Source organism: Lynx rufus, unplaced genomic scaffold (genome assembly GCF_022079265.1).
Source record: "Lynx rufus isolate CCGP_SWC_20201006 ecotype Redwood Valley unplaced genomic scaffold, mLynRuf1.p SCAF_12, whole genome shotgun sequence".
NCBI lineage: Eukaryota > Metazoa > Chordata > Mammalia > Carnivora > Felidae > Lynx > Lynx rufus.
In genome coordinates this window covers 19,084,798-19,098,895 of record NW_025814826.1, presented here as the reverse complement: position 1 = coordinate 19,098,895, position 14,098 = coordinate 19,084,798, and the positions used below count along the sequence as shown (strand labels likewise).

The window sequence follows — 14,098 nt, the reverse complement described above, 5'->3', positions numbered from 1 at the left end:
ATCCTCTCCTAAAGCCTCCAGAAAGAAGACAGCCCTGCTGACTCCTTGAACTTAGCCCTCTGAGACCTCCTCTGCTGGATTTCTAAACACATAAGTATAAGATAATAAAGTTGTGTTGTTTTTAAGCCACTAAATTTGTGGTAATTTGTTATGGCATCAATAGAAAACTAATACATGTGGAAATACCAAGAAGCTAGAAAAGTCAAAAAAGGATTTAAACAGAACAAAGACTTAAACTACCTGATACTGAGGACTTATAAAGCTATCATAATTGTCATAAAGGTAGACAAATATATCATTAGAACAAACTAGACAGTAAATAGAGATTTGTGACCTTATAGAGAGAAATTGCCGGAAGTATCACTACCAGTCAATAAGAGAGAGAAGACTTAAATCTAGCTCCTCAACGTTAAGTCCTAAATTCTTTTCACTATAACTGGTTTTTCATACAAGCTTACGTCTGAGTTTCATCCTCCATACAGCTGACTACAATATACTTAACCTGAAGCCTGACCTCTTTCTTCAGCTCTAGTTCCAAATTTCCAAGTACCTGCTAAATATCTTCCACCTGAAAATAAATGAATGCATGGTTTTCCCTCCATGCCTGTTGTATTAACAGCACTACAATTTACTCAGTTACCCATGTTCAAACTTTGGATTCCTCTTTGACTTCTCCCTAGATCTCCCTCCCTTTCCTTTCCTTTCTCAGAGCCTCTGATAATTTTGTTTTCTTAGGTTAACATCCTTTCTTTTGTCTGCCTCCCATTTCCCAGAGGCTAACTCCTCATCATTCAGGTCTTGTTTAAATAGCTGTTCTTCATCAAGACCTTTCCTATCTAAAATAGGCCTTCCTCTGTGATCTCTGTAATAGCAGCTTGTTCATTTTCTTCATAGCACTGATCACAGTTTGCTCTTTATTTCACTGTTTATTGTTCCCTTGTTCCTGCCCCATTAGAGTTCAAGGTCCATGAAAGCAAAATAACATATCCATCTTATTCACTATAGCATCCTCAGGGCCTGGAGCATATAACAATGGGGTGCAAATCATTAAACGAACAGACCATTACTTCAGCCCCTTCAAGTCTGCTTCCATAGTCTCTGGTATTTGTCCCTTCTCCTTCACTCCAAAAATATAGGTCTGAGCCTTCCTGTTGTGCTAACTTTTTAAATGGTCTCCCAGACTCCTCTCTTTTCCTTCTTTTTATCCATATTGTAGAATGTCGTCTAAGACAATTCTAGTCACATAATTTTCTCTGTTCAAAATCCTGTAATGATTTTAATGAAATCTTTATCAAAACTCTAACAGCCTTGTTTTGCAGAAATGGAAAAACTGATTCTCAAATTCATATAGATTGCAAAAGGCCCTATATACCCAAACAATATTGAAAAAGAATAAGGTCTCACACTTTTGATTTCAAAACTTACCACAAAGTTATAGTAATCAAAATAGTATGGTAACAAGCACAAAGATAAGCCTATAAACCAGTGGGATAGAATTGAGTCCATAAATAAGCCTATAATCCATGGCCAAGTAATTTTCAACAAGGATGCTAAGATCATTCAATGGGGAAAGGGCAGTCTCTTCATAGAGTGGTTGGCCACCTGGGTATCCACATGCAAAAAAAAAAAAAATGAAGTTGGATTCCTACTTCACACTCTATATAAAAACTGGGGAAGAGCCAAGATGCTAGAACAGCATGGAAGTTTTTTGTGTGTCTCGCGTCCAGGAAATATAGCCAGACCAACACTAAACCATCCTACACATCTAGAAAACTGATTGGAGGATTAACACAACAATCTGCACAACCTGAACCACAGAATTCAGCAGAAAGAGAAGAAAATCATTTTTATTTTGAATTTTTATTAAATATATTTTTCTTTAATTTTTTTACTATATTTTTCACTTTTGTGTAAATTTTTTCAAATTCTATCTTACTTCCATCACTCTATTTTAAAATTTTTTTTTTCAACGTTTATTTATTTTTGGGACAGAGAGAGACAGAGCATGAACGGGGGAGGGACAGAGAGAGGGAGACACAGAATCGGAAACAGGCTCCAGGCTCTGAGCCATCAGCCCAGAGCCTGACGCGGGGCTCGAACTCACGGACCGTGAGATCGTGACCTGGCTGAAGTCGGACGCTTAACCGACTGCGCCACCCAGGCGCCCCTCCATCACTCTATTTTAGTCTACTTAAGTGTATTCACCTTTTCAAATTTTCAAACAATTTCTTTGTTTTCTTTTTTCTTTTTCAAATGTCAAAGAAAAACATTTTTAATAAAAATTAAAAATAAAAATGAATTTTTTTCTCTTTCTATATTCAAGAAAAAGAAACAAAAAAGAGAAAAAAAGAAGTTGTTTGAAAATTTGAAAAAGTGAATACACTGTAGTAGACTAAAATAAAATGATGGAAGTAAAATAGAGTTTGAAAACATTTACATAAAAGCAAAAAATATAGTAAAAAAATTAAAGAAAAATATTTTTAATAGAAATTGAAAGTAAAAATGAAGTTTTTCACTTTCTGCATTCAAGAAAAAGAAAAAAAAAGAGAAAAATAGAATGCAGATTGGTAGTTGCCAGGGCCAGGAGGGATGAGGGAATGGGAAATTACTGCTTAATGGACATGGGGTTTAACTCGGGTTAAGAAAATGTTTTAAACTAGACAGAAGTACTGGTGGCACAACACTGTAAATATACTAAATGTCACTGAATTGGTCATTTTAAATGGTTAATTTTATGTTATGTGAATCTCACTTTAATTTTGTGAAAAACGCCTTAACAATATCCCACTGATGACTGAATAAGATCTTCTCAGCCTAGCCTCCTAGATTCTACGTATCTGACTATCATATAACCTACTTCCCCTTTATGCCTCCCATTCTCCAAGCAAAACAAGCCCTTTCCTTTATTTACATGTAACACAGAACTTCATTTCTCTACTTATATATAAGTCCTGCTCTTCTTTCATGGCATTGTTCAAATACAAGCTCCTTCAAAGTTTTTCTCAATCTTTCAGTGGGGAATCTCTCTTTCCTGTAAGCCCTTAGGAGAATTTTACCTGTACCTCTTTCTTTCTACCTCAGAGTTATTTATTGTTTTTCCCCTATTAGTCAATAATTGTCAGCAAGATCCATATGTGATTCACCCTATTATTTCCAGGGTCCTTAGGATATTCTTACACGGATCAACCACATAATATTTATTGAAGGAAAAAGATTAATATAAATTTCTACATATGAATCCTCTTGGCTTCCATTATAGAATTGGAGATGTGTTTTTATGCGAATATATTTGACTCTAGCATGTCTAAAACCCTTTAAAAATCACATAAATAGGTAATATTACAGTTTCCTGATGAAACAGTTATAAACACATTTCTGAACACTAATAGGAAATAACTAGACATATTTGCATCCTTGACAATAATTGCTAATGTTCGTTTTTGTCTTTTTGAGGGGGAGAGACAGAGGCAGGTAGAGACAGAGGGAGAGAGAGAATCCTAAGCAGGCTCTGCACTGTTAGTGCAGAACCTGGATGTGGGGCTCAAACTCACAAACCATGAGATCATGACCTGAGGCGAAATCAAGAGTCAGTTGCTCAACAAACTGAGCCACCCAGGCACCCCAATAATGTTCTTAATAGTATGAGTCAACATAATAATAGCTAACAGTCATATATCACTTTTATATATACTGATATTCACAGTAAGCTTATGAGCTATGCACAACTATCATCCCCATTTTACAGGTGAAGAAACACAAAGCCAAATCACTTTGCTCAATGTCACTTGCTATTAACTGGCAGATCAGGGATTAGAATCTGGCTACTTTAGTTCCATAGTACATGCTGTTAACCACTATGCTACATCACCTTTCTATAATGACAACTTACCCATGTATAATAAAACGGCTTTGAAAAGTCAATGAGTTTCCAAGAAAAAACCCACTGCTAATATTCTAGAGTAGGTTAATATGAAACTTTCACTGTTTTCTCAGACTTTGTCTCTGGAATTTTGAGATTGCAGATAACTTTTAGAAATAAACTTGATTCCATTGTACTGAGATATACTGACTAAGAAACAAAGTTGAAGCAGGAACACAACATAATGCACTATTAAAGATATAATGACTGGGACACCTGAGTGGCTCAGTCGGTTGAGTGTCCGACCTCGGCTCAGGTCATGATCTCACGGTTAGTGGGTTTGAGCCCCACGTCAGACTCTGTGCTGACAGCTTGCTCAGAGACTGAAGTCTGTTTTGGATTCTGTGTCTCCTTCTCTCTCTGCCCCTCCCCTGCTTGCACTCTGTCTCTGAAAAATAAATGTAAAAAAAATTTTTTTAAGTAAAGACATAATGACAAATGAACTATATAATAAAGGGACACAGTAGACGTTTAAGTACACCCCTGGGACTATACATTTACTGAAATATAAAGCCACCTGAAACTTAAAAAGAAAGACTGATAAGTATAATTTCTGATAATACAACTTTTAAATGTTATTTTCTGAATCCCAAATTCCATATAATTCTTACATATAATAGTTCTTATATATCTTGTGTCTATTTAAAAAAATTTTTTTAATGTTAATTTTATTTTTGAGACAGGGAGAGACAGCATGAACAGGGGAGGGTCAGAGAGAGAGGGAGACACAGAATCTGAAACAGACTCCAGGCTCTGAGCTGTCAGCAGACGCGGGGCTTGAACTCATGGACCGTGAGATCATGACCTGAGCCGAAGTCGGACCCTCAACCGACTGAGCCATCCAGGCACCCCTCTTTTGTTTAAATCCATGTTGGTTTACATAAATATTAATGTTATAGTGAAGAGACCTAACTCTATAAAAGAGAATTAATGACCTATGATATAATTACATTGAAGCCCTATACAGCAATGGGCCAGAGAAAATAAAATTCAATAAACAACAATTAGGGGTTATTTATCTTAGAAAGGAAATAAAATCTTTGAATTTGACATCCAATTGAATCCTTTCTCAACTCTCAGAAGTCATATCTTTTCTATTAATCTTGTATGCAGAAAATCATCTATTAATGATGTGCTGAGTAATTTTATTTGACACTGGAATTTGAAATAAGCCTTTGGGTTTAAATTTGCCTCAAATGATTTATATGATCTGGTTACTAATTTTTAATCCATGATTAATTACACATATTTCTTTTAAAAGACTGCCTAATTCAGATTCCATTAATGGAGACACAGATTACAAGAACATTTTTTATGCATTCTTTTGTATGCTAAGGGGGAAAATTATTTTCCAGTGTATTTTCATGATTCAATACACTATGTCATAAATAGGTGATTTTTTTTTTCCAGTTTGGGTCCCAGAGCTTAGCACTAACAGCTTCATTCATATGTATTTCCTTTCTAAACATTTTAACGTGGGTTTACCATTAACCTCATTAAAACACTCACAAGCTCTCTTCCTTTATAATTTTTCTCTAGTCATATCAAAGTTGTATCAAAATACTTATATCTTTTAATAAGAGAATAACAGAAACACAAAAAAGATGACGTGACAACCAAAATAATTTACAGATAAAGGGAAAAAGGGAAGAAGAGAAAGACAACTGTTTTTGATTCTAAATCCTTGATCTAATACCATGATTTATAAATTACTAATTGATTTAACTAGTGTCTCCATTAATTGATGACTAACATTTTATTTGGCAAACAGTATAATAAAAATTCAATTTAGGGGCACCTGGGTGGCTCAGTCAGTTGAGTGTCCACCTCTTTTTTTCGTATTTTAATTTTTTAAGGTTTATTTATTTTTGAGAGAGACAGCACGAGGGAGGGAGGGGCAGAGAGAGACAGGGAGACACAGAATCTGAAGCAGGCTCCAGGCTCTGAGTTCAAACTCACCAATTGCAAGATCATGACCTGAGCCGAAGTCAGACACTTAACTGACTGAGCCACTCAGGCGCCCTATCCAACTCTTGATTTCGGCTCACGTTATTATACCAGGGTCATGGGATCGAGTCCCATGTCAAGCTCTGCGCTGAGTGTGGAGCCTGTTTAAGTCTCTCTTTCTCTCTCTCTCTCCCTCTGCCACCTCCCCCACCCACACGTGCGCACGCTCTCTCTCTCTAAAAAAAATTTCAATTTAATTCAGCAAGTATTAATTACCTAGTATGTATACTGCTCTCTACTGGGCTCTATGTATAGTATATCAAGTGTATAAAATGAAAATTTCAATCCCCCCGTGTATCATTGACAGAACAAGAAACAAAGGTTATTAAGTATAAATTATATTTACTACAGTGAGGGGGAGGGAAGATGCTATGAGAGCTCAGATGTCATGTATTCTAATTATTTGTTCAAAGATAATGTGCAAAGTTAACAAAAGTCAAGAAAGAAAAACATAAAGTTTATTATTTACATACATGGAGGGAAATATAATAGGAACTAAAAGCAGAAAAGATTAAAAATAAAAATGGCTCTTTCTCAAAGTTAAACAAATAGACCTAACCAAATTGATTAGAGGAATTATTTTAAGTCACTTCAAAACAAAGTACAGCTGACTCCCAAACAATGCTGGGGGTTGGGGACACCAATAGCCCCCATTCTGCAGTTGAAAATCCATGTATAACTTTAGACTCCTCAAAAACTTAACTACTAATAAGCTACTGTTGACTTGGTAATTGCCTAACTGGTAACAGCCAATTAACACTTATTTTGTATGTTATGTGTAGTATATACTATATTCTTTCAATAAAGTAAGCTAGAGAAAAAAATGTTATTTAAAAAAGCACAAGTACTGTATTTATTGAAAAAAATCTGCATATAAGTGACCTGTGCAGTTTGAACCCATGTTGTTCAAGGGTCAGCTGTGTATTCCTGGTGGGATAAATCCCAAAGACAAAAAAGAACTGTAAAGAAAATCTTAAACTCAGCGAGCCTGGGTGGCTCAGTCGATCAAGCATCCAACTTTGGCTCAGGTCACAATCTTATAGTTTTTAAGTTCAAGCCCTGCATAGGGCTCTGTACTGGCAGCTCAGAGCCTAGACCCTGCTTCGGATTTTGGGTCTCCCTCTCTCTCTGCCCCTCCCCCGCTCATTCTCATTCTCTCTCTCTCTCTCTCTCTCTCTCTCTCTCTCTCTCAAAAATAAATAAACATTAAAAAAAAATCTTAAACTCTATCCAAGCAATCATGTTGGTAACGGTATTATTATTCTGAGACTGTGTTTGTGTTGTGGGATAAATAAAATAAGTAATTATCTTTGTGTCTTTAAAAACCAAGGATTTTGGGGCGCCTGGGTGGCACAGTCGGTTAAGCGTCCGACTTCAGCCAGGTCACGATCTCGCGGTCCGTGAGTTCGAGCCCCGCGTCAGGCTCTGGGCTGATGGCTCAGAGCCTGGAGCCTGTTTCCGATTCTGTGTCTCCCTCTCTCTCTGCCCCTCCCCTGTTCATGATCTGTCTCTCTCTGTCCCAAAAATAAATAAAAACCAAGGATTTTGATGTGAGAGAGAGGAGATATATAGAAGAGATTGGTTTTTAAAAAACCCAAAACACAAAAAATCTATAGTACTGAATTTCACTTGGAAATAACATTATGAATATATTTGGTATTTTACTTTTAAAATATATGCATATATGTATTACCCAAGTTTGATGCAGAAAAGACCTAGTATCAATCATCTCAGAGAAATGAGCACCAACAGCACCTAGATAGTGGTCTCTAGACATTTTCCACTAAAATGAACCAGGGCTCCTTATAGGATCAGCAGATTGCAGATCTGGGTCGGGAAATACACAAAATGAGCCTGGAATGTCTTAACTTCCTTACTTCTGGTATGGTATCAGTGAGTACTATAGTCATGTCAAAGTCCTCAGGGCCAATTCAGAGCTAACCAAAGATGGAAAAATCAAGCATAAAAAAGAATTAATGACTATGGTGAACTAAAACACGTGAATGTTAAATACAGGAGTTTACAAAGACACTAAAAAATACAAAACAAACCTCATGGATTACCTATGAGTGATATTAAGGAACTAAATCTTTTTTTTTCTCTTTTAACTGGTAAATCAATGGTAAGAATCGAACCTTTATACTGCCTTTCCAATACAAATTTCACCCCAAGGTAACCAAATAGTCGATGAGGGGAAGCTGCTTTTTATAGAATAATTCTAGCTAATGAATAAAGCAGAACATAATTAGAATATGACCATTTTGCAACCTCTAACAAGTTAATGCATCTAGGCAATGATCATCAATGACTGTTCACCTTACAAAAGTACAGCCAACCAGACATTTTTTATGAATCCTGATAGAAAAACATATCACCACTCACAGAGGATTCTCGCCAAAAAATTTGAACCCAAATCTCATCAAGTTTCTACTTCTAACTTCCAATTTATAAGAAATACAAGGGCTAGAGATACATGATAAATGACATTTTAGGGATGCAATCAGCAAAATTTAGTGGGAAATTATATAGGACAAATGACCTTGTTTCTTCATGATGTAAGCTGTAAGGGAAAAACGAAAGGCAAGAAACACTTAGATTAAAAGACTGAAAAGATATATCAACTACCAATTATATAGATATTATTTGAATCTCAATTGGACTAAACAAACTGAAAAAATTATGAGGTAACTAGGGAAATTTAAATATGACTGGATATCTAATGACATTAAGAAATAATTGTTTTTTAAGATACAATGTTTCTGTTATGTTTCTGAAAAGAGTCTGTATTTTAGACATACTGCTGAAATATTTAAGGATGAAATGACCTGATGTCGCAGATTTGCTTCATTGTAGAGACAGGAAGAGAGGGTGATTAGCTGAATGAGATTTAGCTGTAAGTATGTAACTGTTGAAAGTGGGAAACATGTTTATAATGGCTAATTATACTTCAGATTACTTTTGTATATGTTGAAATTTGCTATAATAAAAAGGTTTCTTTCCTTAAAACAGTGTTTGCTTCAGAGGACTGGTGAGGTGGGGGAGTGTTTGTTTTTCATTATAAGCCTTCCTATACTATTTGGTTTTTTTTTTAATTTTTATTTTTAGATACATACATATATTTAATTTCTAAGGAAACAGTCAAATAACAAGATACACACATATGTTAACAGGGGCACCTGGGTGGCTCCCTTGGTAGATAAAGTGTCCGACTCTTGGTTTTGGCTCAGGTCATGATCTCATGGGCGGGAGACTGAGCCCCACATCAGGCTCCGTGCTGGGTGTGGACCCTGCTTGGGATTCTCTCTTTCTCCCCATCTCTTTCTGCTCCCTCTCTCTCTCAAAATAAATAGATAAGCTTTTTAAAAAATAATAAAATAAAAATGTTTAAAAAAAGAAATATATATATGTTATAAATTTAATCAGTCTATGGTGATCTAGGTCTAAAATGAATAGTATACACAAGCAGTTTTCAAAGTATAGTCCGTGGATCCCTGGAAGGCCCTATGACACTTTTGGGGGGTCTGTGAGGTCTAACTATTTTCATAATAAGATGTTATTTGCCTTTTTCACTGATTTGCACTGATGGTTCAAAAGTAATAGTAGCTAGAACTGCTGGTGCCCTGGCATGAACAAGGCAGACTCACTGCTTTACTACTCATTATTTTCCTCACCATTACTCACTTGCAGTTTAAAAAGAGGGGGAAAAGAATCAAGTTCACTTAAGGATATCCTTGAAAAAGCAATAAAAATTTTATTAAATCTTGACCTTTGAGTACATTAGTTTTTAATACTCTTGTGTGACAAAATGGGAAGTATGCATAAAGGACTTCTGCTGTATACCAAACTCTAATGATTGTCTGGAGGGAAAGTCCTTCCTTGCGTAATTGAGTTAAAAGCTGAAGTAGCTGCTTTATATAGAACACAATTTTTACTGAAAAGGATGACTGACAAATGACAATATTTGCCAAGCTTGGGTATTTGGCAGACATTTTCTTGAAAATGAACAAAGTAAGCCTGTCACATCAAGGAAAACAACTCAGTGTGTTTGTTGGCATTGACAGAATTAAACCTTTAAAGTGAAATTAAGAGTATTGGAAAATATGTTTCTTCCCCCTTGAGTTTGCCTGCTTCCTTCCACTGAAAGATTTTTCTGACGCACTTAGTGATATTAATAAATATGATTTTTAAAAATATTGTTAAATAAAATGTGTCAACATTTGGAAAATCTGCATACATTAGTGAACCAGTATTTTTCAAAAGACTAATACATGAAGTTACAAAATCATGCCTGCATCAAAGATCCATTCAAAATATAAGATGACTATAGTGGGTTGAATGGTGGTGTCCCAAATGGAACACAAGATAATTTATATTTTCCAGGTGAGGCTTAAATCCAATGACAAGTGTCCTTATAAGAGACAGAAAAGAAGACACAGAGACCAGCAGAGGAGAAGGTCATGTGAAGATGAAGGGAGACAAACACCAGAAGCTATAAGAGGTAAGGAACAAATGTCCCGCTGAGTCTTTGGAGAGACTGTGGCCCAGCTGACACCTTGATTTCAGACTTCTAGCCTTCAGAACTGTGAGAGAATAAATTTCTGTTGTTTTAAGCCACACAGCTTGTGTTTAAAAAATGGCCACTTGCCAAGTCTTGGTATAGTATCAAAGAAGAATCTTCACAGTTTTCTGGACAGGCTACTAAAATATCCCTGCTTTTTCCCACTACATATCTTTGTGAGGCCTTATTTTCTCCATACCTCAATCAAAACAACATATTGTAACTGTTTGAATGCAGAAACAGGTGTAAGAATCCAGCTGTTTCCTAGTAAGACAGACATAATTCAAGAGATTTGAAATATGTAAAACGGCAATAATCTATTTTTTTTTGCTTTGTGAAACGCTTATTTATCATAAGAATGTTTTATGTTAATATGTAATAGGTAAATTGTTTTAATTTAAATAAATATTTTTGAGGCATCCTGGTGGTGCAGTCAGTTGAGCGTCCAACTTTGGCTCAGGTCATGATCTCACAGTTTGTGAGTTCGAGCCCCATGTCAGGCTCCGTGCTGACAATTCAGAGCCTAGAGCCTGCTTCAAATTCTGTGTTTCCCTCTCTGTCCCTCCCCCACTCGTGCTCTGTCTCTGTCTCTCTCAAAAGTAAACATTTAAAAATATATTTTTTAAAAATTTCTTAGTTTTAACTTCTTATATAGTAATTATTGATAATTCACATAAATACAAACTCTTTGGGGTCCTCAATAATTTTTTAGAGTGTAAGGGGTTTTGAAACCAAAAAGTCTGAGCACCACTGGCATACACAATCAGTAAAAAAGTATAGACAAGTAGGGGCCTGAGTGGTCAAAGGTATCATGTACGTAAGATTTCAGTTATTTTGAACTATGCATTGGATTTTCAGGGCCAGGAAGGCAGAGAAAGACCCTTCTAGGCAAAAGAACCCCATGAACGTATAATGTACTTTAGAAGCAGGTGAACACATGATAATGTTGGAAGATAGGGCCATTAATAAACATAATTTTACATACCCAAATTATTTTTTTTTAATTTGAGAGAGAGGGAGAGAGCACACACTCACCCAAGCATGAGTGGGGGAGGGGTGAAAAGAGGAAGAGAGAGAATCTCAAGCAGGCTCCATGCTCAGCATGGAGCCCAATGCAGGGTTCAATCCCACAACCCTGAGATCATGACCTGAGCTGAAATCAAGAGTTGGACGCTCAACTAACTGAGCCACCCAGGTACCCCTATTATTATCTTTTACAACACTAGATAGTAAACTAGCCAACTACAACTCTCTGAGTCTGTCATTCTCTCTACCTGGAGCACTCATACCTCTACTTTTTACTGATGTATCAGTCTACTAGGGCTGCCATATCAAAGTGCCACACACTGGGTAGCTTAAAGAACAGAAATTTATTTTCTCGCAACTGCAAAGGCTAGAAGTCCAAGATCAAGCTGTCTATAGAGTTGGTTTCTTCTGAAGCTTCTCTCAAGGCTTGTAGAGGGCCATCTTCTCCTTGTGTCTTCACTTGGCCCTCCCTTTGTGTGTATCTGTGTCTTCATTTATTTTTATAAGGACATTAGTCATGTTGGGTTAGGGTCCTCCCGAATGACCTTATTTAACCTAAGTTACCTCTTTAAAGATTCTATCTTCAAATACAGTCACATTCTAAGGTACTGGGGGTTAGGATTTCAACATATGAATTTGGAGAGAGACAATTCATTCCATAAGACTTGGCAAACTCCTACTTCCTTTTGGGAATCAGCCTGAATCATACTTCCTCAAGGAAGCATTCTTTCACCCTGGATTTAGGTTAGGGTACTTGTTCCATTCACATAGTATCCAATACTTACCCTACATACCATTTATCACACAAATGTAATGAAACACTTGGTGTAATTGTTTTATGACCATTTCCCCTTAATCACCATGAGGACAGAGACTGTGTCATATTCACCACTGAGTCTGAAAGGGTTTAGGATAATGCCTAACATACTAGAGCCATTTAATGAGTGGGTGAGGGAATGCTGTGTGTGTCACAACATTAGAGAGTTTCACTGATGGAAACTCCAGGTCCGTGAGCCTTCTGGGGAAGCATTCTGAGTACTTAAACAGCTGCCATCCATAAGAGATGTACTGGAAAATCAGTATATTGGTGGTAAAGCCTCACTGGCTTTTAATCCCACTGGGGCAATAGGTTAAGGGGGTAGAGATTTAACTCTAGTCCTGGCTCAATCATTAACTAGCAAAAAATGGGGACAATGTTCCTTAACTTTGCATTGTCTCTCATTCCATCTGTAAATGCAGAAATTATCCAAAATCAAAACTGGTCACAATTTAAACAGAAACCCTCTGATCTGTGAATATCCAAAATATACAAACCAACTCTTGCTATTGGGGCCCTTGTCTGCCCTTGATGGGAGAGTCAACCCCAACTTTTATCAACCAATTCTGCTGAAACTCTGGGAGTCTCACCTCAAGACTTCTGTAGACTTCTTTCCCACCACAACAGTCAAAGCTTTGCTAGTTGATTGCTAGTCAAACAAAGTCCAAAGAGTCACTACCACTTCCCCAAAACTCAGGACTCAGAGGGCAACCGGAGTTCAGAGGTTCGTAAGGGCATTTAAAGTCTAGGGCCAATATTAGTAATCTTGCAACTTGGTTAGGAATTAAGAAATGATATTTATGACTTTAAGGGGGAAGTGCATTTGAATTAAAAAAAAACACAAATACAAGCGAATGGCTAGAATATTTCTGGAGTATGGAGAGGGCAGGATCATATTCTTTTATTTTAAGGTTGGGAAAGTATGTAATGTGGGGAAAAGAAAAGTTTCAGCTATTTACAGTGTCTTTGGTTGTTCTTTTCTACATATTGCCTAACCATATATCTTGATTATCCATGGGGCTCGGGACAAGTTTCTACCTTTGTTACTGTCCCCTCAACTGGAGATAAAAATACCACAAGAGGTGGTTGTGAATGTCAGGTGAAATCACATGTGGAAACATATTAAATGCAGATATACTGAAGGGTTCCATAGAATCTATAAAGTTCTGGCTTCTGCCTCTTAGGAACTGCATAACTGCTGGTAAGTGTTAACTTCTTTGTGCCTCAGTTTCCTCAGCTGTAAAATGGAGATAGTAATAGTATCTACCTCTTGTGCCTGAAACAAAGGAAGCATTCAGTTAGTATTAGCTATTTATTTTAGCGCTTTGTAATTCCTAGATCTTTTCCATCTAATATGATCACATTTGACCATCTCAGAAACTTGTGATTTCCCCATTCTTAAACATCGCACCTCCTTTCTTCTTTCTTTCCCTCAGCAGCGCCCTAGTCTCACTGCAAACTTATCTCCCTTTACATCTTTATCTCCATTAACATCTCCCACATCCCCAAACCCTGTGGTAAAGAACCTGGGCTCCCTCAGCCTTTAGTGACTTCCCCTTCTCTTTAAGGAAAAAACTACCTATATTTCTCTATAAACCAACTGCTGCACTCTTTCTCTGCCTGAAATGTTCTGTCCCCCTGGTTTTTGTTGGGGTAACCCCTACTGTTTCACTGAATTCATTTCATCTTCTCTTTGGCTTCTTTCTGACCAACTTCTGCAAACTAGGGCATGTCCCCTTTTGTGTTTGCACAGCCTCTTAAATTTATATCC

General features: G+C 36.8%; 1 protein-coding gene across 3 annotated transcripts in view; it reads right to left on the bottom strand.

Annotated features, from left to right (window-relative positions):
* Positions 1-14,098, bottom strand: part of SGK3 (serum/glucocorticoid regulated kinase family member 3) — a 145,885-nt gene that overhangs the window by 96,518 nt on the left and 35,269 nt on the right. The window contains exon 1 of one of the 3 annotated variants that reach the window (XM_047073996.1): positions 3,890-4,201. The exons of the other annotated variants lie outside the window; for them this stretch is intronic. The gene's annotated coding sequence lies outside the window, so the exon portion shown is untranslated. Of the gene's footprint in view, positions 1-3,889; positions 4,202-14,098 lie in introns of those variants that run through there. 3 annotated transcript variants of the gene reach the window in all.